Here is a 24170-nt window from a genome sequence, read left to right as displayed (position 1 = left end):
GAATGTTTCTCAATGTGGCAGATAAATATCACTTTTGTTCATTATATTTTGGGATGATCCAAGCAATGATTTTCACTGATGATTTTGACTAAGTATCATTTCTCCCACACCACTGACTTTTCAGGGAGAACCAACTACAAATGAGATGCAAGTCCACGACATTAGCTGTTTCCTTGAACAAGAACTTGGCATATTTAATGGTGACTTTGGTCCAAAACCAAAATAAGTATTATACAGTCAAGTTGCATTTGTTCACCATCATTGGATAACCGGCTTTCCATAAACAAATTAATTGTCAATGCAAGGCCAGGCGCAGAGGCCTGTAATCCCAGCACTTTGGGAGGCTGAGGTGGGCGGATCACGAGGTCAGGAGATCAAGACCATCCTGGCTAACATGGTGAAACCCCATCTCTACTAAAAATACAAAAAAAATTAGCCGGGGGTGGTGGCAGGCGCCTGTAGCCCCATCTACTCGGGAGGCTGAGGCAGGAGAATGGCGTGAACCCAGGAGGCGGAGCTTGCAGTGAGCCAAGATTGCGCCATTGCACTTCAGCCTGGGCGCCAGAGCGAGACTCCATCTCCAAAAAAAAAAAAAAAAAAAAAAAAAATTGTCAATGTAGTTTTTATCACAGCCATTTAGAACTGAGAAGATTTGGGCCAGGTGCAGTGCCTCATGTCTGTAATCTCAGCACTTTGGGAGGCCAAGGCAGGTGGATTCTTGAGGTCAGGAGTTCAAGACCAGTCTGGCCAACATGGTGAAATCCCATCTCTACTAAAAACACAAAAATTAGCTGGGCATGGTGGCAGGCGCCTGTAATCCCAGCTACTCGGGAGGCTGAGGCAGGAGAATCGCTTTATCCCGGGAGGCGGAGGTTGCAATTAGCCGAGATCACCCCACTGCACTCCAGCCTAGGCATCAGAGCGAGACTCCATCTGAAAAAAAAAAAAAAGAACATTTGAAAATGGGTACACATCTTATTCTTAACTGGTGTCACCTTCTTTGCACCTCCTAGGGTGATTTCAAGGTTGGATTCAAAGATTACTTCCTCTCCAAAGCTGTCCTGGAATTCTCCCTGGGGCAGATTTGGAATGTCAAGGAACATAAAAATAAGAGTATCAGCAGACATCAGGATATACCAGGCTGTGTGCAAAGGCAGTTTCCATGCCTTTTCTCATTTAATCTTCACAAGAGACCTCTGAGTGTAGAACTTACTTGATCTACATTTCACACATGAGCAAAGTGAGGATTAGGGAGGAGAGGGACCCAGCCCATGCTCCTGGAGAAAGTAAGGGCAGGGCCAGATTCCGTGCATGGATCATCCTGGCTCTGTGTTCCTCTGCCTGAGCTCGCTCTTCTATCTTAAAGTGGATCACGTGAGCTCTTGCTGTCACTACAGTGCAAACTCCCTACAGGCAAGGTCCATGTCTGTATTAGTCTGTTCTCATGCTGCAAATGAAGACATACCTGAGACTGGGTAATTTATAAAGGAAAGAGGCTTCATTGACTCACAGTTCCACATGGCTGGCGAGGCCTCACAATCACGGTGGAAGGGGAAGGAGGAGCAAAGTCACATCTTACATGGTGGCAGGCAAGAGGGCTTGTGCAGGGGAACTCCCATTTATAAAACCATTAGCTCTCGTGAGACTTATTCACTACCACCAGAATAGTATGGGAGAAACCACCCCCCCATTCAATTATCTCCACCTGGTCCCACCCTTGACACATGGGGATTATTACAATTCAAGGTGAAATTTAGGTGGGGACACAGCCAAACCATAGCAATGTCTTTTCATCTACCCATTCCCAGCAACCTGCGCAGTTCCTGACCTATACCAGCTGATTTTAAAATGTTCATTCAGTGTTCCCGCTGCCTAAAGCAGGCCATTCATTCAGTCAATAAATCAATCAATCTAGCCATCGCTAACATGTCTATCTCAGCCCTCTTGCCTCTCCAAATGAGGAATAAAAGAAATGATGGAAATCTGTATGTATTACACTGTGTAATCTTCCTAAACTGAGTACTCTGAATGTAATATTGCCCTGATCTCCTAAGCAGGCCCAGTCATATAATTAGCAGACTGTTCATATTGGGCTGGATTAATATTTTTCGGGCCTATTGAGACATGGGCCTTCTGTATTCTCATTAGAAACTAAGCCCGTCCCCAAGGGCTATGGAGGTGTTGGAGCGCATGCCTCCCCTTTTTTCAGTTTCTCCTATCCTATTTCCACCCTATCATCGCTTTTTGCAGGCCTCTCCTATTCCTTCTAATATCCTGCTTATCTAGATAGGAAACTAGAAGAACTGCACTTGTTGGACCAATCTGTAAAACATGAATGAAAAGACTGTCCTCTGAGAAAAACAAGAAGGCATGCTTTGGGGAACTTCTATTCTCCTTGCTTGTTCGGGTTTCTTTTTCCTGTGGTTTGCCTCTTGGTGCAGAGCAGTGGTTTGGATAATTGCTGTTGCCTGGCCTGTCAAATCCAGGGGGAAAGAAAAAGAACACTTCCTAGGATAAGACTCTCTTCTCTTTCAAATTTCCAAATAAATTCACAGTCAGAGGGCCCTTCCCTGCCTAAGAAAGTCTGAAACTTTCTTTCCTGGACAATAGTCTGTAAAGAGTGAAAGCACATCCTATCTCCAGGTCCTACCAGGGGACCTCCGAGGAGGGACTTTGAAAGTGCAAGCAAGTCTGGCATTGAGGAAGTCATCCGCACCATTGGCAGCGGCATTGCTTTCCTTTCCTTCCCCCCATTGTCCGCAGAATGGTGTCTCCTCCAGGCCGGTGAGGAAGGTTCCAGGCCGGAGGCTCTGTAATTGCTCTGGGGGAGGGAAGGGGCGAGTTTGATCACAGGAAAGGGACTCCTTTCCAGGAGGCCTCCTAATCCCTTCTCTCTCCAGAGGAGAGAAAAAAGGAAGGGGCGGGGTCGGGGACAGACTCCTTCTACTTCCTTCTTTTCTGTATTCCCCACTGCAGGTTTCAGATTTTCTAAACCAAAACTGAAGATTTGCATTATTCTGTCTTTGTCCAAAGTTAATTCCCTTTTTCATTGAAACTCTGGGAGGTACCCACAATCATTATTTAATCGTGACTCATTTAACCATTTAATTGTGACCCTGGAAGGTGTCCACAACTTCATGGAAAACCATTTGTCAAGAATACGACTGGAAGGCTGGGGGCGGTGGCTCACGCCTGTAATCCCAGCACTTTGGGAGGCCGAGGCAGGCGGATCACCCGAGGTCAGGAGTTCCAGATGAGCCTGGCCAACATGGTGAAACACCATCTCTACTACAAATAAAAAAATTAGTTGGACATAGTGGCTCAAGCCTGTAATCCTAGCTACTTGGGAGGCTGAGGCAGGAGAATTGCTTGAACCCGGGAGGCGGAGGTTGCAGTGAGCCAAGATGGCACCACCGCACTCCAGCCTGGGCGACACAGCGAGACTCAGTCTCAATAATAATAATAATAATACGACTGGATAATTCCTATAAAACCAGCCCCTGACTAGTTTCCCAGGAAACAGTCACAGTGGAGAGGGGAGATCTGGATTCGACTCAGGCTCTTCTGTTGCACCACCCTGTGCCCTGGAGCTGACTTAACTCCTGAACCTCAGCCCACTGCCTGCAGAGCAATGGTGGGGACCCATTAGGGTAACTACATATTTATGATACTTAATGTATAAAATACACAAGCTTTCCAAGTGGAAAGTCTTCGAGGACATCCCTTGTTAACTCTTCAGTCTATCTCAGAGCACTGGAGGAGGAGTGGGGATTCTCACTTTTTGCTTTTATGCATCTACATTATTTAAGTACTTGCTGCAATACGCATTACTTTGGTTTTTTTTGTTATTGCTTTGTTTTGACAGGGTCTCACTCTGCCACCCAGGCTAGAGTGCAGTGGCATGACTATAGAGCTCACTGCAGTCTCAAATTTCTGGACTCAAACTATCCTCTTGCCCCAGCCTCCTAAGTAGCTGGGACTACAGGTGCACACCACCGTGCCCAGCTATGTATTACTTTTGAATTTAAGAGAAGGGTTTTCATGTTTCAAAAATAAGTCAAGAGTGACAATTCCTTATCCTGCTCAATAACATGAAGGCCAGCATGGTATAGTGGTTAAACACCAGGATTCTGAAGTTCAGCTGCCTGGGTTCAAATCCCAGACTTCACTTGGCAAATGCCTAGCCTCAGGAGTGTCATTCCACTTCTCTCTGCCTTCTTCTCTCCACCCTGTAACAGGGGTGACAATAACACAATGGATGGTTGGGGTGGGTTAGTAAGGTAATGTGTATAACATTCTTAGAACAGACCTGGCATAGTAAGCACCCCATAGGGTCTACCTCGGTATCATCTATAAACATTACTTATAAGTAAAACAATGCATGAAAAGGGCTTTGTAACCTATACTATGCCACACAAATAGGTCACCACAGAGAAAGACACTTACTTTTAAAAGTTTTTTAATCTAACAGAGGATATACAATTTACAAACAGGAAAAAGACTTACAGATGTTTCTAGAACATGTAAACGTGAATCTGTGTAATGGGGAAACACTGAGGGGTACCCCAGGTGGGGGAGTGAAGACAAGAAGAATGCAGATTTCGGCATGGGGTCCTGGGAGAGCCACCGCCTCCCAGGAATGACACACACTGAGCGGGCTTAGAGGAGGAGGGAGGACTCAGAAACCAAAGCAGTTGGCCAGGCGCGGTGACTCACGTCTGTAATCCCATCACTTTGGGAGGCAGAGGCAGGCAGATCACCTGAGGTTGGGAGTTCGAGACCAGCCTGACCAACATGGAGAAACCGCTTTTCCACTAAAAATACAAAATTAGCCAGGCATGGTGGTGCATGCCTGTAGTCCCAGCTACTCGGGAGGCTGAGGCAGGAGAATCGTTTGAACCTGGGAAGAAGAGGTTGTGGTAAGATGAGATCGCACCATTGCACTCCAGCCTGGGCAACAAGAGTGAAGCTCTGTCTCAAAAAAAAAAAAAAAAAAAAAAAGGTAGTTGAGGAAAACAGGTCTCAGCCCCACTGGTGCTGTGGAGAACCTCTTCCTTCAGTTTCCCTATTAAATTTGCAGCTCAGAGCCGGGCGCAGTGGCTCACGCCTGTAATCCTAGCACTTTGGAAGGTCAAGGTGGGTGAATCACCTGAGGTCAGGAGTTCGAGACCATCCTGACCAACATGGCAAAACCCTGTCTCTACTAAAAATACAAAAATTAGATGGGCGAGACTCAGTTCTCGGGCCCGTGGTGGGCGCCTGTAATCCCAGCTACTCAGGAGGCTGAGGCAGGAGAATTGCTTGAACCCAGGAGGCGGTGGTTGCAGTGAACTGAGATCTCACCACTGCACTCTAGCCTGGGCGACAGAGTAAGACTCTGTCTCTAAATAAATAAATAAATAAATTTGCAGCTCGGGCTTCGTAGTGGGCTTCATTCCTCACTCCTTGCTCAGCAGGAAAACATGCTGAGGATCCTCAGGGAGCAGGAAAGGCTCGGGCAGACTCTGCCTAAACAGGCAATGCCCAAGTTCAGCCCATGGTGAGCTGACCCTGCAGCTCCGATTGCTGCTGGGCTGCTGCCCGGTGTCAGCCCAGCTGTTCGGACCCTGCTGTATCCTCTCCCCACAAAAGGTCCAGCCCTTCTCACTTTCTGAATCAACCTAGCCCTTAGGAGAAGAGACCTTCAGGTCCTTAAGGAAGGGCCATGACAAAGCCAGGGTTCAAGGGCCTTCACCACCTTCCCTGACTCACAAAATTATACATGAAGAAGAAACAGGACCCATTTGATGCACAGTTAAAATGAGGGTAGAGGGGTGGGGAAAAGAGCCCGTGTACTTTGGAGGCCCTGTCCCACATAAAAACTAAAAATAGAAGGAAACACAAGCTGGGAGCAGCACTTAAAGGCCTAAAAAATGATTAAGTCACCTCTAAAACGAAACAACTTTAGGCACCCACTTGAGAGCTGGACTTTGAAGAAGCAGAAAATCAACTCTCAGGCAGAAAAAAAAGAAATCACTGAGAATCAAAACTAAAGCCAAAATATGAGCTCTTTTTAAAAAAAAAAACACACACACACACATAAGCTGAGAACTTTCTACAACAAATGCCAGATTTTAGCTTGGGAGAAAAACAGAAGCCTTTGGATAAAATAAACAGAAGGGCGAAAAAGTTCCCCTCACATAAACCAAGGGGAACCTCCTTCCCCAGATCAAGTTCTGACCTTTATGTGAACTCAAAATAACTAGCTCATGATTTCACAAAGCAAAAGGAATGGCAAGCATTTTGAATGATGCTAAAAATCTTAGTTCTTCTCTGGCTTTTTGTTAGGCAGCCAAGTGTATCAGTCAGAGCAAAAGTAGCTTTAAAATGTGCACTTCCCTCTCTGGGAAAGACTGGTGAGGCCATCACAAACGGCCACCCCCCAGCAGCCTGTTGGGACACTGCCCATATATGTGAAAACCAGAACTTTTAATGAGAACTGAGCAGGGAAGGCCAATTACCTTTCATTCATTCATTCATTCAACAAATATTTACTGACTACCTACTATGTGCCAGTCACTATTTTAGAGCAGTGCGAGAAAGAGACCAAAACCCTCCTTTTCAGGAGATAACCTCTCCAAAGTTAGGGGTTTTTTCTTTTGTTCTGGTTGTTCTTGTTGTTGTTGTTTTTGAGATGGAGTCTTGCTCTGTTGCCCAGCCTGGAGTGCATTGGCGCAATCTCAGCTCACTGCAACTTCCGCCTCCCAAATTCAAGCGATTCTCCTGCCTCAGCCTCCCAAGTAGCTGGGATTACAGACGTGTGCCACCACGCCCAGCTAATTTTTATATTTTTAATAGAGACAAGGTTTCACCACATTGGCCAGGCTGGTCTCAAACTCCCGACCTCAGGTGATCCACCCACCTCGGTCTCCCAAAGTGCTGGGATTACAGGCATGAGCCACTGCATCCAGATCAAAGTTGGGTTTTGAAATATAGGCATCAGTTCTCTTTTTTAACAACTAAATGGACATCTAAGACATTCCCTGACACCCTCATTCATACAAATCTGCTCTTACCTTGCTCCTGCTTCTGCATAGCTAGTAGCCTGGAATGAATGACAACTCCACTGCCCATGCCTCTATCCAGGCAGAGACAAAGATAACCTGCCCAGGAACAAATCTTAGCCCCCGGCTGATAAAGAATAGCTCTACCTAAGTATGCACCTGTTGGAAAAGTTGGCAGGGAAGGGATGATTCAATGGGAGAATATATGAGAAAGTGCTTCAGAAACAAAGCTGTCCAAGGGCAAAGCAGTCTTCTTGTTCGATCTCTCTTCCTTGACGCTGCTCCAGCACCTTGTCCAACCTGGTAGGCAATTTTCTATCTCCACATTGACAAGGAGACAAACAGTTGCTCAATTACCTGCCAATGTTGTTGATAATGAGATAATGATCCTTTAACAATAACAACAAAAGAACAACAAGCACTGTTTTTTTTTTTTTTTTTTTTGAGATGGAGTCTCGCTCTGTCGCCCAGGCTGGAGTGCAGTGGCATGATCTCGGCTCACTGCAAGCTCCGCCTCCTGGGTTCACGCCATTCTCCTGCCTCAGCCTCCCAAGTAGCTGGTACTACAGGCGCCCGCTTTTAGTAGAGACGGGGTTTCACCGTGTTAGCCAGGATGGTCTCGATCTCCTGACCTCATGATCCGCCCGCCTCGGCCTCCCAAAGTGCTGGGATTACAGGCATGAGCCACCGTGCCTGGCCTGCCAGGCACTTTTTTAAGAAACCTAGAAGTTTGGCCGGGCATGGTAGTTCATGCCTGTAGTCCCAGCACTTTGTGAGGCCGAGGCAGGCAGATCACTTGAGTCCAGGAGTTAGAAACCAGCCTGGGAAACATAGCAAAACCCACCAAAAAAAAAAAAAAATTAGCCAGGCATGGTGGTGTATGTCTGTAGTCCTAGCTACTCAGGAGGCTGAGGTGGGGGGATCGTTTGAGCCCAAGGGCTGAGCCAAGATCACACCACTGCACTCCAGTCTGGGCAACAGGGTGAGATCCTGTCTCAAAAGAAATAAAAAAAAAAAAAAAAAAAAACTATAAGTCGGTGCCATTATGATCCCAATTTTACAGAGATGAGAAGACCAAAATAAAGAAAGTTAAGGAACATGTCCAAAGTCACACAACATGGAGTTGTTGTGTGAACATAAAGCATTCGGCCCTTACTAATAAGTAAGGGGGGTATTTTTCCCCAATAATAAGTCCTCCTGAAGCAGGCAGCCCACCCAGGACACTTGCAGCCTCTCAAGGCCCCTCTGGGGTGGGACTCGCACCTGTGTGAGAGGTACATAACAGAGAGGTGGTGAGAGCAAATGCTGGTGCCAGGATCCCAGCTCTGTACTTAGTGTGTGGCCTGAACGGGTCAGGTGCCTTTCCTCAGACTGTTTCCTCATCCACCGAACAGAGATCATGATAGTATCTCCCTTACAGGATTACTGTGCATGACACAGCACTGCCTGTGTTACTATCAGCAGCAGCAGAACCATTACTGCAGCACCTCTGAGCACGGCATCCACACCCCAGTCATGCCAGAGTCAATCCCCCATAGAGGGCTTTTCCAGGAGCCCCACCGGTGACAACAGCCTGCAATCATTTGCCAACACAGGGTCAGGTGGCCACTCCTATGTGTGCGTGAAACTGAGAAGCAGGCTTGTGTTAGAAAGGAGAAGAGGGCCAGGCACAGTGGCTCATGCCTGTAATCCCAGCATTTTGGGAGGCCAAGGTAGGCGGATCACCTGAGGTCAGGAGTTCGAGATCAGACTGGCCAACATAGTGAAATCCTGTCTCTACTAAAAATACAAAATTAGCCAGGTGTGGTGGTACATGCCTGTAATCCCAGCTACTTGGGAGGCTGAGGCAGAAGAATCGCTTGAACGATTGATAGCGCCATTGCACTCCAGCCTGGGCAACAAGAGCAAAACTCCGTCTCCAAAAAAAAGAAAGAAAGGAGAAGAAGAAATTGAGATTAAGAGGAAGCCAGTAGCGTCCGCCATGGTGGCAGAGCCAGGACTGGTCCCCAAGCAGCACACTGCACACAAGAGCAATTTGGGGGCAGCCTGAGCAGGTAGCAGCCTCTGCCCCCTCAGAGGAACAAAGTCTCAGCCCCAGGAACAAATCTCAGCCCCTTCAGAGGCCCGCTAAGAAGCCACCTATCACACAGGACTTGAAAGCCATGCATTATTCTGAAAGAGTAGAGATGAGGAAGAAAAGCAGGCTAGAAGCTGGAGCTGGGGGATCCTGGCTGCTCAAAGGAAGCAGATCCCCTAATCAATCTCTACAATAACAAATTCATTGAGGTGATGGTTCTAATAGAAACACTAAACAACCTAGAAGCTTCTTCCAAGCTTACTAAAATTAACAGGAGCCCCTAAAAGAATCTGCCATTACCTCACTGGCTTCCGACTTCTTCAATCAAACCTGCATCTTTCCAACTGTGCGTGTGGGTAGAGCAAATGCTTGTTTTTGGAACACACTGGTTTATTTTGTTGTTTGTGTGGCAACATGAGTTTGGATCTTTAGAAAAAAAAAAAACAGCTTCTGTTTCTATAAGTTATAGAAACGTGGCAGCTCAAGAGAGCTAAGTCTTCGTTTACAGTACACCATCCACACTTTAATGGAAAAGAGAGTTTTCCTGGAGTTTGCTTCCTGGCTAAAAACAGGACATCTCGAAAACATTTTTCAAAAAATAAAATTGCATTCAAATGTTATTTCGTTAATCTACCTCTTGAATTCTCAGTAACCATAGCCCCCAATCACTTTAAATTTTACTAATGGCAAAAATCTACTTTATAGACCTAGAGGGGAAAAAATAGGCATATCTTCACTTTCGAAAGTGTGATGTATTACAGTTAATCTGAACAGCAAGCTAATTGGGGGCCAATCACTCCGTTTACCAGGGGAGTTCACTTAACAAAACCTCCCTTCCACAGAGGCTTCCCAGAACCCCTTTTCCATAGAGCGCCCCATTCACCATGCTCAAAGTTCCCTTATAGCTTCAATCAAACAGGGTATGATGATTCCTTAATGCAATTCGGGTTTGAATCCGGCGGCAGCAGGTATGGTGGGTAAGAGCACAGATTCTTGAAGCCAAGACCCATGGCTCAGCTTCACCACATGCTAGGTGTGACCTTGGGTCAATTACTTATCCTTTCTTTGCCTCACCTGTAAATCAGACTTGATAACTAACAGTAGCTACCTCATCAGGCGGCTGGGAGGAAGCATTTGGCACAGTACTTGTCCCAGAGTAAGAGCTATGGAAGTGTGCACTACCTTGTCACCTAGGAGACCATAACCCTGTGAGGGCAGGAATGATGTGTCTTGCTCCTGCTCTATCCCAGGTGCACAGAGCACAACCTTCAGTATTTGTTACAGGACCATATTCTGTTCCTACTCTGTGCCAGACACTGTCTTAAGTGCTGAAGATGCATCAGTCAACTAACAGACCAGCATCCCCCTGTAGCCTCCATTCTAATTCAGGGAGGGGCAGTGTCATATATTAGAGCCAGAGCTATGGGTAAAAAGCAGAGCAGCCAGGCGCGGTGGCTCACGCCTGTAATCCCAGCACTTTGAGAGGCCAAGGCAGGTGGATCACCTGAGGTCAGGAGTTCCAGACCAGCCTGGCCAACATGATGAAACCCCACCTCTACTAAAAATACAAAAAATTACCCGGATGTGGTGGCGGGCACCTGTGTTCTAGCTACTCGGGAGGCTGAGGCAGGAGAATTGCTTGAACCCGGGAGGCGGAGGTTGCAGTGAGCTGAGATCACACCATTGCTCTACAGCCTGGGCAATGGACAGAGTGAGACTCTGCCTCAAAAAAAAAAAAAAAAAAAAAAAAGGCACAGCAGAGTAGGGAGCGATCAGGAGTACTGATCGGGAGGAGCTATTATAAAACGGCTGATCAGGGCCGGCCTCTCTGTAGGGTGGAAGAAGTGGGGAGAGCCCCACGTTGTGCCTGGGAAGAAGGCCCATGCAAAGCCCAGAGGCAGGCATGAACGTGACGTGTTCTAGAAACTACCAGGGCCAGTGTGGCTCTGCAGAGGGGGCAGAGGGGGCACAAAATGAAGAGGCCAGGGAGCTGCCGGGGGCAGATCGTACAGGCCTTTGGGAGGATCTTGCCTTTTCCCCTCGGCGTGCCAGGGAATCACTGCGGGGCTTTGAGCAGAGGAGCAACATGATCTGACTTCAGTTTTTAAAAAAGATAATTCTGGTGGCCTCATAGAAATAGACTGAAGAGGGACAAGGGCAGAAGTGGGGAGACCAGGAAGAGAGCCCCGCACTAATCCAGGTGAGAGACGATGGTGGCTTGGACCAGAGCGGTGGCTGGGGAGAGGTGAGAAGTAGTAAGGTTCTGGGTTTGCTTTGAAGATTGAACCCACAGACTGGCAGATGGACTGAATATGAGGTTTGAGAGTCAGGAGTCAAGGAAGACCCAAGGCTGGGTAAAGTGGCTCACACCCGTAATCCTAGCACTTTAGCAGGCCAAGGCAGGAGGATCGCTTGAGGCCAGGAGTTCTCAAGACCAACCTGGGCAACATAGCGAGATCCCATCTCTACCAAAAAAAAAAAATTGTTTTAATTAGATGAGTGTGATGGTACACATCTGTAGTCCCAGCTATTCAGGAGGTGGAGGCAGGAGGATTGCTTGAGCCCAAGAGGTCAAGGTGCAGTGAGCTATGATCACACCACTGCACACCAGAGACCCTGTCTCTTTTGGTTTTGGTTTTGTTTTTAAAAAAGGCTGGGTGTGGTAGCTCATGCCTGTAATCCTAGCACTTTGGGAGTCAGAGGCAGGTGGATCACTTGAGGCCAGTAGTTGAAGACCAGCCTGGTCAACATGGTGAAAGCCTATCTCTACTAAAAATACAAAAATTAGCCAGGCATGGTGGCACATGCCTGTAATCCCAGCTACTCGGGAGGCTGAGGCAGGAGAATCACTTGAACCCGGGAGGCGGAGGCTGCAGCGAGCCGAGATCACGCCATTGCACTCCAGCCTGGGTGACAGAGCAAGACTTGGTCTCAAAAGAAAAAAAAAAAGGCAGGAAGACCCAAAAGTTTTGGGTGTGATCACCTAAAAGGATGAAGCAGTCATGAACTGTGGTGAAGAAAACTGGCTAGAACCATTGGCAGAAGTAGTTTCTTGTTTTGTGGGTGTTTTGCTGGGGTGTTGGGGAGCTTTCTTTAATAGTCATTGTGATCAATATGCTTCTTCCCTACGTCTGGCTTCCAAAAGGAAAGTTTTTTTTCCCTCAAAACTCCAGGCTCCCATCTGCCCCTCCACACAGTTCTCCCCCAGGGCTCAGGAGTGATTTCTTTCACTCAGGTGGTCTGTTCTTCCACCCAGAAGTATTATGGGGGCTACCGCTGCCACCACCTCCACCACCTGCCTCGACCCACGTGAGAAGGCCTCTGGGTACCCAAGGCTGCCCGTGACTGGCCTGGTACATCCACCTAATCTCAGCTTCATATCAGAAAGCTAATGCTGCCCCGCAACTAAGCTGCATTCTCCAAGACTGTATCAGGAATAAAGGTGATATTCTCATCTCCACCTTCTTTACACTGTGCCTCTCTTAAGTGGTTCCGAAATCTGAAAAACAGGTGTGCTGTTTAAACTCCAATCATAAGCACCTCAGGACATTTAAAAGAACAACTAACGTTTACCCAGAGCTTTTATTAGCTCACTGGAACTTCCTAATAACCTAACACAGTCAGTTAATTAGCAAATGATGCCTAAGCACCTATTATTAAGCACTCACAGCCGTGCACCACACCAGGCAATGGGGGGCGGTCTGTATCATTAGCACCATTTTACAGTTGGGAAGGCAATCAGAGTCAGTCACTCTGCGGTAGGCCACACCACCAGGACACGGCATGCAAGCGTGCCACCCAGGTCTTCTGACTCTAAAGTCCCTGCTCTTTTCATATTTATGAGCTGGGTTACCTTGGGCAAGTTACTTAACCTCTCTGTGCCTGAGTTTTGTTTTGTTTTGTTTTGAGACAAGAGTTTCGCTCTTGTCGCCCAGAATGGAGTGCTATAGCACAATCTCGGCTCACTGCAACCTCCTCCTCCCGGATTCAAGCGATTCTCCTGCCTCCGTCTCCTGAGTAGCTGGGATTATAGGCATGCACCACTACACCCAGCTAATTCTTTTGTATTTTAGTAGAGACGGGGTTTCACCATTTTGGCCAGGCTAGTCTCGAACTCCTGACCTCAGATGATCCGCCTACCTCGGCCTCCCAAAGTGCTGGGATTACGGGCATGAGCCACCACACCTGGCTGCCGAGTTTTATCATCTGTAAAACAGAGATTAGAACAGCACCTACCTTATCGCTTTATTGTGAGGGTTAAATAAGCTAAGTGATGCAAAGTACTTGGAAGAATAGCTGAGGTAGTAAGCACTCAGTGAAACTGTCACCATCATCATTATTAGTGCCATGCCAAACTGCCGCTCTAATAGTTAAGATAATAGCTGCCATTACTAAACACTGTGACAAGAACTGTATACTAAATGCTTTACACGCAACAACTCACTGAAACCTTACAACAATATGAGTTTTTGTACCTATTTTACACTCAGGAATCTGACGCTCAGAGAGTGAGGTCAAGTAAACTGGTGAGAGCTCACACAACTAAGAGGGATCAAAGTCAGGATCTGAACTAGGGTCCTATGGATTATCTGGCTGAAACGTATTTACTGCATCAAGTAAAGCAATTATGTGTGCATCTAACTTCTATTCAGATGTTAAAAATGCATACAGAATCAAGGGCACCTCCTTGATAAACAAAGCTGCTTTTGAGGCACCTTCGCCCAAAAGTACAAAAGAAGAAAAAAGCTCCACAATTCGTGTTAACTTTATCCACAGTGTGTGATACTAATCATCCCAGACCACATCCTATACGCACCACAACCTGAAAACCCACTTCCTCCCCAGAACACATCCCAGGGAGCACAAAAGTCAACATTCAGCTCCGGCTTCTCTGAGAACACCTTGTATATTGACCTATGCATGCCAGCAAGTAACCGAGCTGGAAAAAACATTCTCCCAAAGCCTGGAAAGGGATCAGAGTGCTTTGGGTTGAAATGCATCGCGTTTTCAGCACTGCTTATTGCTCCCAGCACTCGCAGAGCTGAGCCAAGCAAGCTAGCAGCGTCCTGCTGGATCCTGAGGTCAGTGACCAGAACGAGAGACAGGCTAGCCCAGTGGCCTTTTCTGGACCCAACTTCAGGGATCTACCTTCCTCACCTGACCCTGAAGCCCCAGGGTGGAATGGGACCCTCGTGCCCCCAGGACTGCACAGGGATGTCTGTCAGCATGCCTTGGAAGCTAGCCTGCCTTGAAGTATGGAACCTAGAGACGCTTCTGAGAATGTGGAGTAGGGGGTGGCACTGCTCTTCACTTGTCAGTCATAAGACCAGCCCTCAAGGCCAGAACTTACCAGAAACGTAGAGAGGATGTGACTGTCACACTGGTGGGGGTGAGGAGGAAAGAGGCCAAGAATGAAAAGCAGAAGGTTGACTGGATGTTAACCTCAGAGATCTGGCGGGAGATTTGGGGCCTTTCAGACCCCAAGGATTACTGTTGCATCAAAAGTTCCCATGCTTGCAGGCATTCAGCCAGGCAAAAAAGCAGCCTGCTGCCACCAAAAGAATCCATATTCCCTGAATGCATGGTGAGTCCTGGCCACTTTGGAGGGTCATCTTTTGAGGGCCTACCATGTGCCAGGCACCATGCTAGGGGCTTTATTTTTTTTTTTTTTTTATTTAGAGATGGGATCTCACTGCATCACCCAAACTGGAGTGCAGTGGCGCAATCACGGCTCATTGCAGTCTCAACCTCCCTGGCTCAAGCAATCCTCTCACCTTAGCCATCCAAGTAGCTGGGATTACAAGCATGCACCACTATGCCTGGCTAATTTTTGCATGTTTTATAGAGACAGGGTTTCACCATGTTGCCCAGGCTGGTCTTGAACTCCTAGACTCAAGCAATCTGCCTGCCTCAGGCTCCCAAAGTGCTGGGATTACAGGTGTGAGCCACCATGCCTGGCTGCCAGCAGCTTTATATACCCCCCTTCAGTTACTCCTTCCAAACACCCTGTGAGAATGGGGACTGGCCCTTTAAAAAAAAAAAAAAAGAAAAAAAGAAAGGAAAAAAATGAGGAAATTAACACTCAGAGGAGTTAAATAACTTGTTCTCATATAAAACAGACTCCGTGGTAGGACAGAATTAAAACCTACTCTAACTTACAGCTCATGCTCAACTTTTTTTCATAAAAGGGAATCCCGGGGGCCACACTGTGAGAGGCCTGGCGTACATCAGGGACTACGAGTCCGTGGGCAAGACCACAGAGAGGGCAAACAAGCGGTGAAATGAAATGAGACAGGAATCAGAAGATGACGTGCTTCTAACTAGGTGGGCAAGTCACTTCACCTTTCCAAGTCTGTTTCCTCACCTGAGAGATGGAGCCAATCTAAAAGAAGATAAAGCAGACAAACTACTTGGCACATAAGAGAAGCTAAGATGTCATTTCTCTCAATGTGACTTCTTACAAACATAGACAAGATGACCTCTCCTTCATAGAGTTTCTGTGAGAGCAGAGGGCCTGAAGAGCAGAAACTTCCTGGTAAACTCTAATTTGCTATATAAGAGGTTGCACAATGGGGCCCCCTGTCCAAGTCTAGCCCCGGACATGTTTTGTTTGGCCATATATATTTTGTGAACTAGGGCCGGGCGCCATGGCTCACGCCTGTAATCCCAGCACTTTGGGAGGCCAAGGCGGGCAAATCACCTGAGGTCAGGTGTTCAAGACCAGCCTGGCCAACATGGTGAAACCCCCATCTCAACTAAAAATACAAAAATTAGCCAGGCGTGGTGGCAGGCACCTGTAATCCCAGCTACTCGGGAGGCTGAGCCAGGAGAACTACTTGAACCCAGGAGGCAGAGGCTGCAGTGAGCTGAGATCATGCCACCGCACTCCAGACTGGGCGACAAGAGTGAAACTTCGTCTCAAAAAAAAAAAAAAAAAAATGAACAAGGTGCCAGAATTTAAACAACAGAATATTTCCCATAAAAATATAATTTCCTGGCCAGGCACGGTGGCTCATGCCTGTAATCCCAGCCCTTTGGGAGGTCAAGGTGGGCGGATCATGAGGTCAGGAGTTCGACACCAGCCTGGCCAACATGGTGAAACCCTGCCTCTACTAAAAGTACAAAAATTATCCAGGCATGGTGGCACACACCTGTAATCCCAGCTGCTTGGGAGGCTGAGGCAGGAGAAGCGCTTGAACCTGGGAGGCAGAGGTTGCAATGAGCCAAGATTGCACCACTGCACTCCAGCCTGGGCAACACAGCAAGACTGTCTCTCAAAAATATATATATATAGTTTTACATATATATAAATTATATATATAAAATATGTAATATTATATTTGACCTCTCCTTCATAGTTTCTGTGAAGTTATATATATATTTTCTATATTTTTTATATATTATATATATTGTATATAGTATATAACATATAATATACATATTTTATACATATATATTTTATATATAATATATATTATATATTTTTATATATTTTATATATTTTTATATATTTATATATATTTTATATATATTATATATTTATATAATATATATTATATAAATATACAATATATATTATATTATATATTTATATATAATATAATATATATTGTATATTTATATATTATTTTTATATATATATAATATATTTATATATTTTATATATAATATATTTATATTTATATATTTTATATTTTTTATATTTTTATATATAACATATATTTATTTTTATATATTTTATATATTTTATATTTATATATTATATAATATATAAATATATTATATAATATATATTTTATAATATATAAATATATTATATAATATATTTTATATATACTTATATATTATATATATATTTATATTTCCTGCTTCTGTTGGAGGGGAAAAAAAAAACAATATCTGGAAACACAGAGCCACATTCTCACATGACAGTAAGGGCTGGCGATGAGTGGTGGCCACCTTTCAGAGGACATGACCCCTCCAACTCCACACCAGGGTCCTCAGCATGCTTCCCTCATCTCTGTGGCTGCCAGGCCCCTAGCGGCTGGTGGCCCACATACTGCATAGTGAGGTGGTGGAGAGGGCACAGCTGCTCAGCCATTACTAGTTTCTCCATTTCTGCCAAGTGTTTATTGCACTGTAAGATTTTTGGTACTACTTCCCCGTTACCCAGGGATGCATGAAGGACATGTATTAATGGCGGTAAGGTAGGGTCAGCCCTTTTGGGCAAATAAGCTTGACACTCCCCCAAGCTCTTCTCTGTACCCTGGGTTTATCTGTCCCATCCTTTGAGATCTAGTTTCCCACTGATTAAGTTGCTCCCCTTAAAAGTATCAATGAAGAAACACAAACCCATGAGATCTCTGGCCTCGCCTGGCTTCAGAGGCACCCCCAACCACCCAGAGAGCAAAAGCCTTTGTCAAGCAAGGTGGAAATGCCTGCCCTGCTTTCACAGCTCTGGCACTAACCCAAGGCTGGAATGTTGAGGGCCTGCATTCCAGGCTAAAGCAAGGAGCGGGTGAGGCCACCCCTGGGGTCCAGAGGATGTCCAGGATCTCCTGAAGTCCTGGCAAGGAAAAGATCTTGATTAACGAGAGAGAGGCAATGCCTGCTGCAAGGGAACCACACTTGCACATTTCAAGAGCCTGAAAAGCATCCATCTATGCTCCCAGCACAAACTCACAGTTGAATCATGCCTCTACTATGTTCACAGACCAAACATACACACTGAGCTGGATGTCACTGTAGACGGGCTAGCTCACATCTTTCCAAAAATTCTAAATTTAGCCCCATCCTGACGGGATCCAGGGGTAAACCTACAGGCAATTCTAGACACTAGAAAGAAAGCGCAGAAGAAGACAAAACTCTGCCCTCAAGAAGCTTAGACACTTCACCTTCATACTGGGTTAAGCACCATCGCCATCATCATCGTCATCGATCTTTATTGTCACTATCATCACTGTTACCAAGGCACTAACGTTCACCAAGTGTTCACTGTGTCCCAGGTTGCATTTGATTCTCATTACATTCAGATATGACTATCATCTGCCTATGCAACACGAGAAAGCTGAGGCTTAGCAAAGTTAAAGTAATTTGCTCAAAGTCATAGAAGAAGCTAGAATTCAAACCCAGGAAGTCTGACTCCTGAACTCATGCTCAAAATGCCAGAGAAGTATCATTTTCTGATTTTCAGATGAGGGAGCTGAGCCCCAAAAAGTTTATGTAATTTGTTTAAAAACTAGGTAGAGGTCTCACTCCCAAGCCCACAGGGCTGATGTGAAGAGTAAAGGAAGCCAGTTATGCAATGCCCTGAGGTCAGTGGCTGGCTTACAGTAAGCAGTCAACTGCTCTTAGTTATCATTAACATAATGATTCTGATGTCCAGATGAGACCCACCCCACTGTGACCTGGAAAACCTCTCTGAACACCAGGAGTAGGTTTTTCCACATCACATTTAATCAGCACAATCAGCATAATCAGCAAAAGAATCATTTTCCTATGCCATGGGTGGGGGGGAAAGCATGATCAAGTGACTTCCTCTAAATAAAAAACAGAAAACACGGCCAGGTGCAATGGCTCACGCCTGTAATGCCAGCACTTCGGCAGGCCGAGGTGGGCAGATCACTTGGGCCCAGGAGTACGACACCAGCCTGAGCAGCATGGCAAAACCCTGACTTTACCAAAAATACAAAAATTAGCCAGGCGTGGTGGCGCGCACCTATAATCCCAGCTACTCAGGAGGCAAGGCAGGATAATCGCTTGAATCCGGGAGGCAGAGGTTGCAGTAAGCCAAGATCGCATCATTGCACTCCAGCCTGGGTGGCAGAGCGAGACTCCATCTCAAAAAAAAAAAAAAAGTCATCAGTTAACTGGCTATCACCTCTGAAAAGTACTATATTAGTCCTGACTGGAAGACAGAAATATTCACCAGACGCCTTGGCAAAACAGCTCTGTTAGGGTTACCAAAACTGGCAAGTGAGCTATTTCCTAGAAACAAGCCACTCCCATGAGATGTATAAAACATAAGACCACTAAGACACCCCCTAAAAGCTGCCTGCTACAGAAAGAGGCACAGTGCACCTCGGCTCAGACATGTGTTGCTGAAAAAGTATGCCTAAAGGGGTGTTGTAAATTGAACCCAATTCATGGCGTAACAGGAGGGAGCTGTGTTTTACAGAATCCATGCAATGGAGTTATCTAATTTTATCATCAGAAAAAAAAATTCCCTAAATTTACTGTTCTATTTGAGGTTTTTTATAAATTGGATTTTCTAAGTACAAGACATCTCAGCAAACTGCATGCTCTAATGTTCAATGAACTCTCCAAATAAAGGCTCAGGGGCTTCAAATACAGCCTGGAATACAGCAGGCATTTGAGCACTGAGGAACAAATGTGTGAAGAAATGTGTGAACAGGAACTATACATATTGAATTGAGGAAATCACAGTTACATGTCATCATACCTTGTCCAAACCCACAGAATGTAGAATGCTATGCATGAATTCTAACAGAAACTATGGACTTTGTGTGATAGTGATATGTCAATGTACGTTCATTGATTGTCCCACTCTGGTGGGGGTGTTGCTAACGGGGGAGGCCGTGCATATGTGGGGGCCAGGGGTATATGGGATATCTCTGCACCTTCTGCTCAATTTTGCTGTGAACCTAGAACTACTCTAAAAATAAAATCTATTTTAATAAAGAAAGAAAAAAATCACATTTGACAAAATGTGACAGGTTTACTAGTCATGTGTATAAAAACAAACTCATACAGTCTGTGTGCATACACCACAAAACACGCATTCTCAAACCATCTGACTGAAGAGGCTATGAAACCTGAAAGGCAGGTTCATCCACAGCTTTATGGAAAGCACAGGAATGTTCCGCTGACTATATATTCTCCACGTGTCTGTCAGCAGACTCAAAAGAGGCCCTTCTAGTTTTCACCTGGTTCTTTTTAATAAAAAGTGCTTTTATCCACAAAACTTCAATAAATCTAAGACTATGATTTTTCCCCCAAGCTTCCATTGCAAAAAGAAAATATTTTAAGAGGGTTTCATATAGGAGGGCTACAAAAGGCCTGCAGTGTAATTTAATTTTCATGATGAAAGGTTACCCCACATTAAGCCCACTGTCAATCTGTCTGCCCACACAGAGGGCTGCAGTTAAAGCAGCAGGGTCCTCCAGGTTTTCTAAGATAGTACCAATTCTTTTTTTTTTTTTTTTTTTTTGAGACAGAGTTTCACTATTGTCGCCCAGGCTGGAGTGCAATGGCGCGATCTCGGCTCGCTGCAATCTCCACCTCCCAGGTTCAAGCGATTCTCCTGCCTCAGCCTCCCGAGTACATGGAATTACAAAAGTGCGCCACCACACCCGACTGTTTGTTTTGTTTTGTTTTGTTTTGTTTTGTTTTGTTTTGTTTTAGTAGAGACGGGGTTTCACCACATTGGCCAGGCTGGTCTCGAACTCCTGACCTCAGGTGATCTGCCCATCTTGGCCTCCCAAAGTGCTGGGATTACAGGTGTGAGCCACCGTGCCCAGCCAACAGTACCAATTCTAAATGTTGTACCTTTCTCCATCTCCACGTACATCCTGGCTTAGGGTTTGAAATGGTTGCCATGACTCGGTGGTTCTCAATTAGGCAAGATTTTGTCCCCCAGGGGACATCTGGCAATGTCTGCAGACATTTTGGCTGTCACAACTGGGCAGAGTTGGGAGGGGGGTGCTACTGGCATCTAGTGGATAGAGGCCAAGTATGCTCCTAACATCCTGCAATGCACAGGACAGCGCTCACAACAAAGACTCATCAGACTCCAAACATCAGTAGTGCCAAGGCTGAGAAACTGTACCAGAACCTGGAAGCTTACTAGTGGGAAAGCTAAGGGAGCTTTAGAACCACCCTGCTCAGGACTATAAGTGAAGGTTTATTCCAAGCAGCAACTGTGCTCTCTGGGTGCCACACAGCCCTCCAGCATTGGCTGTGTGAGCCTGGACAGTGACTGACTTTTATACAAGCCTTAGATAGGCATCAGCTGTAAAATGAGGATAACAGAAATATCTGCCTTCCAAGACTGTGAAAGTGATGTGAGATTGTGTACATAAAGTGTTTATTTTTATGTTTATTTTTGTTTTTATTTTTATTCTTGAGATGGAGTCTCGCTCTGTCACCCAGGCTGGAGTGCAGAGGCACAATCTTGGCTCACTGCAGTCCCTGCCTCCCAGGTTCAGGAGATTCTCCTGCCTCAGCCTCCCTAGTAGCTGGGAATACAGGCACGCGCCATCACACCCGGTTAATTTTTGTATTTTTAGTAGAGACAGGGTTTCGCCGTGTTGGCCAGGCTGGTGTCGAACTCCTGGGCTCAAGTGATCTGCCCGCCTCAGCCTCCCAAAGTGCTGAGATTACAGGCCGGAGCCACTGCGCCCGGCCCATAACGTGTTTAGAGTGCTCCAGTGGCCAGCATACTGCAAACACAAAATGCATGAAAAACAAACAGCCAACTGAAATGCCTTCTGCACTGCAGCAGTCGTCATGGCCGTAAGCTGTGCAGCAGCAGGCCTGAAGAAGCATCCAGCAGAGAGAGGGGTCTTCCCAGCAGCGGGGCACTGCCACTTAGGAGGCAAGGAGAGCTGAGGCAGATCAGGTTCTGTGAGAAGGGGTATCAACAACTGAGCACAGCTGCTTGGGATTACCTGTATGCCCAAAGATGTCCTGGATGAAGGCACTGACCTCCCAAGCAAAGGCAAGGGAAGGAGGGACCCAGGTACCAGAGACTCTCAGTGCAGCATTTGGTGGGAGGAAGGCAAACACTATCAAAGAAAAGGATTCGAAACAGCAGCAGACTAAACTGCAACCCCCTCCAACATATCCTTTTAATAACATGGACAACGACAACTGAAAAATGCATGTTCAGGGGCCTCAAACAGGCCCCCAAAACGCCCCCAAAAGCTGTTAATGACCAGAACCCAATAAAGTTACTAATAACCAAACTGGGAAGTACACAGCCCCCACAAAAGCCCCCACAAGACGGGAAGGCTGCATGTGCAGTGGAACTTCTGTTTCCAAACAGAACCACCCGGCATCTGCCCTAGGCCACGTCAGCCCCACCCCACCCCCAATCCCATGCCATACTCATGCTCACAAGTCACCAGTGGCTCAACTTGGAATTTCCAGACTTATGTTTTCTAAAACTTTGAGCAGAGTTTAAAAATTACCAGAGATTAGCCTGGGTGACATGGCAAAACCCTGTCTCTACCAAAAAAGTGCAAAAATTAGCCAGGCATGGTGGCACGCGCCTGTCGTCCCAGCTACTTGGGGGGCTGAGGCAGGAAGATCGCTTGAACCAGGAGACAGAGGTTGCAGTGAGCTGAGATCCCACCACTGCACTCCAGCCTGGGCAACAGAGTAAGACCCTGTCTCAAAAAAAAGAAAAAAAGAAAAGAAAAAAACTACCATAGGTTAATGTTGACAACAAATTTGAGAGGTTTATTTTAAAAAGCTTTTCACCCTAACCCTAACCGGGAGACCCCTGCAGCAGGCAGAGACCCTCACTCTGACCTTTAGACCAAGACAACTCACACTCAGTCCAAATTACAACAGGCACAGGGCTTCACTTTACTTGTTAGCAACTCTCAACTTTTTAAAAAATGTGTTCAAGAGTTCACCAAAATGTTAACAAAAGGATTGATAATTCTTCTGCAAACTGCTTTTTAAACAATTTTTATGTAAGGCCTGGCACTGTGGCTCACGCCTGTAATCCCAGTGCTTTGGGAGGCCGAGGCAGGTGGATCACCTGAGGTCAGGAGTTCAAGACCAGCCTGGCCAACATGGTGAAACCCCATCTCTAGTAAAAATACAAAAATTAGCCAGGCGTGGTGGTGCATACCTGTAATCCCAGCTACGCAGGAGGCTGAGGCAAGAGAATCACTTAAACCCAGGAGGCAGAGGTTGCAGTGAGCTGAGATCACGCCATTGCGCTCCAGCCTGGGTGACAGAACAAGACTCTATCTCAAAAAAAAAAAAAAAAAAATATATATATATATATATGTAAACATATTATTCATAGAAAGGCAGCATAGAAGGACAGAACTCAACCTACGGTCTGCTCAAATTCAGGTCCTCTTTTGTGCAAGCTGGGATAAGTTACCCAGCCTCTCTGAACCTAAGTTTACACATAAGTAAACTGTAATAATCCACATAGGGTAGGGGGGAAACACAGGGGAAAATGTAGTAACATGGTGCAATATAAAGCATTTGAGTAAAATGAGCTAAAATCCTAATTCTCTCTCCAGTACCCAAACCCTAATCATCACCCTCTCCCCACAACACCACAAAAGAAACCATAATAAGGGATCTTTATCCCCAGACTCTCAGCTCTATGAGAACAGGGAACTTGTCAGTCTCATCCACCAAAGCCAAGTTCAGGCCAGGGCCCAGCACAGAGTAGATACCTAATAACTATCTGTTGATGAATAAATGGATGACAGCAACCCTTGGCAAAGAGCTCCTAGTCTCCATTTCCTTACCTATAAGACAGAGATATTACCCCATTGTACCACTGTGAAGATTAAATGAACTAACTTGGCTGGGCATGGTGGCTCATACCTGTAATCCCAGCACTTCTGCGAAGCGATTTGGAGACAAGAGGATCTCTTGAGGCTGGGAGTTCAAGACCAGCATGGGCAACATGGCAAAACCCCATCTCTACTAAAAATACAAAAAATTAGCCAGACATAGGGGTACACAGCTGTAGTCCCAGCTACTCGGGAGGCTCAGGTGGGAGAATCACCTGAGCCTGGGAAGTCAAGGCTACAGTGATCTGTGATTGCACCACTGCACTCCACCCTGGGCCACGGGAGTGAGATCCTGTCTCAAAATAAATAAATGAGCTAACGTATGGAACTGTGCTCAACCCGGGCCTCAACCTAGGTGCTCCATAAGGTAGCAAGTCACCCCTTATAAGGCACAGATGACATCACAAACGGAAGAAAACTCTGAAATGGTTGCAATAACCATTTCAAATGGTTGTTCAACTAATGGTTGAACACGATCAG

General features: G+C 46.0%; 1 protein-coding gene and 1 long non-coding RNA gene across 3 annotated transcripts in view; both read right to left on the bottom strand.

Annotated features, from left to right (window-relative positions):
• PTPRJ (protein tyrosine phosphatase receptor type J) overlaps nucleotides 1-24170 on the bottom strand; it is a 190467-nt gene that overhangs the window by 100332 nt on the left and 65965 nt on the right. The gene's annotated exons all lie outside the window — the stretch shown is intronic.
• LOC134731232 (uncharacterized) overlaps nucleotides 169-24170 on the bottom strand; it is a 44607-nt gene continuing 20605 nt past the window's right edge. The window contains exon 2 of the long non-coding RNA XR_010113423.1: nucleotides 169-933. This is a non-coding gene — a long non-coding RNA (uncharacterized LOC134731232). The remainder of the gene's footprint in view (nucleotides 934-24170) is intronic.

The sequence above is a fragment of the Pan paniscus genome, chromosome 9, assembly GCF_029289425.2.
Source record: "Pan paniscus chromosome 9, NHGRI_mPanPan1-v2.0_pri, whole genome shotgun sequence".
Lineage (NCBI taxonomy): Eukaryota > Metazoa > Chordata > Mammalia > Primates > Hominidae > Pan > Pan paniscus.
The sequence above is the reverse complement of the archived record's forward strand: the minus strand, read 5'-3'. Positions and strand labels throughout refer to the sequence as shown.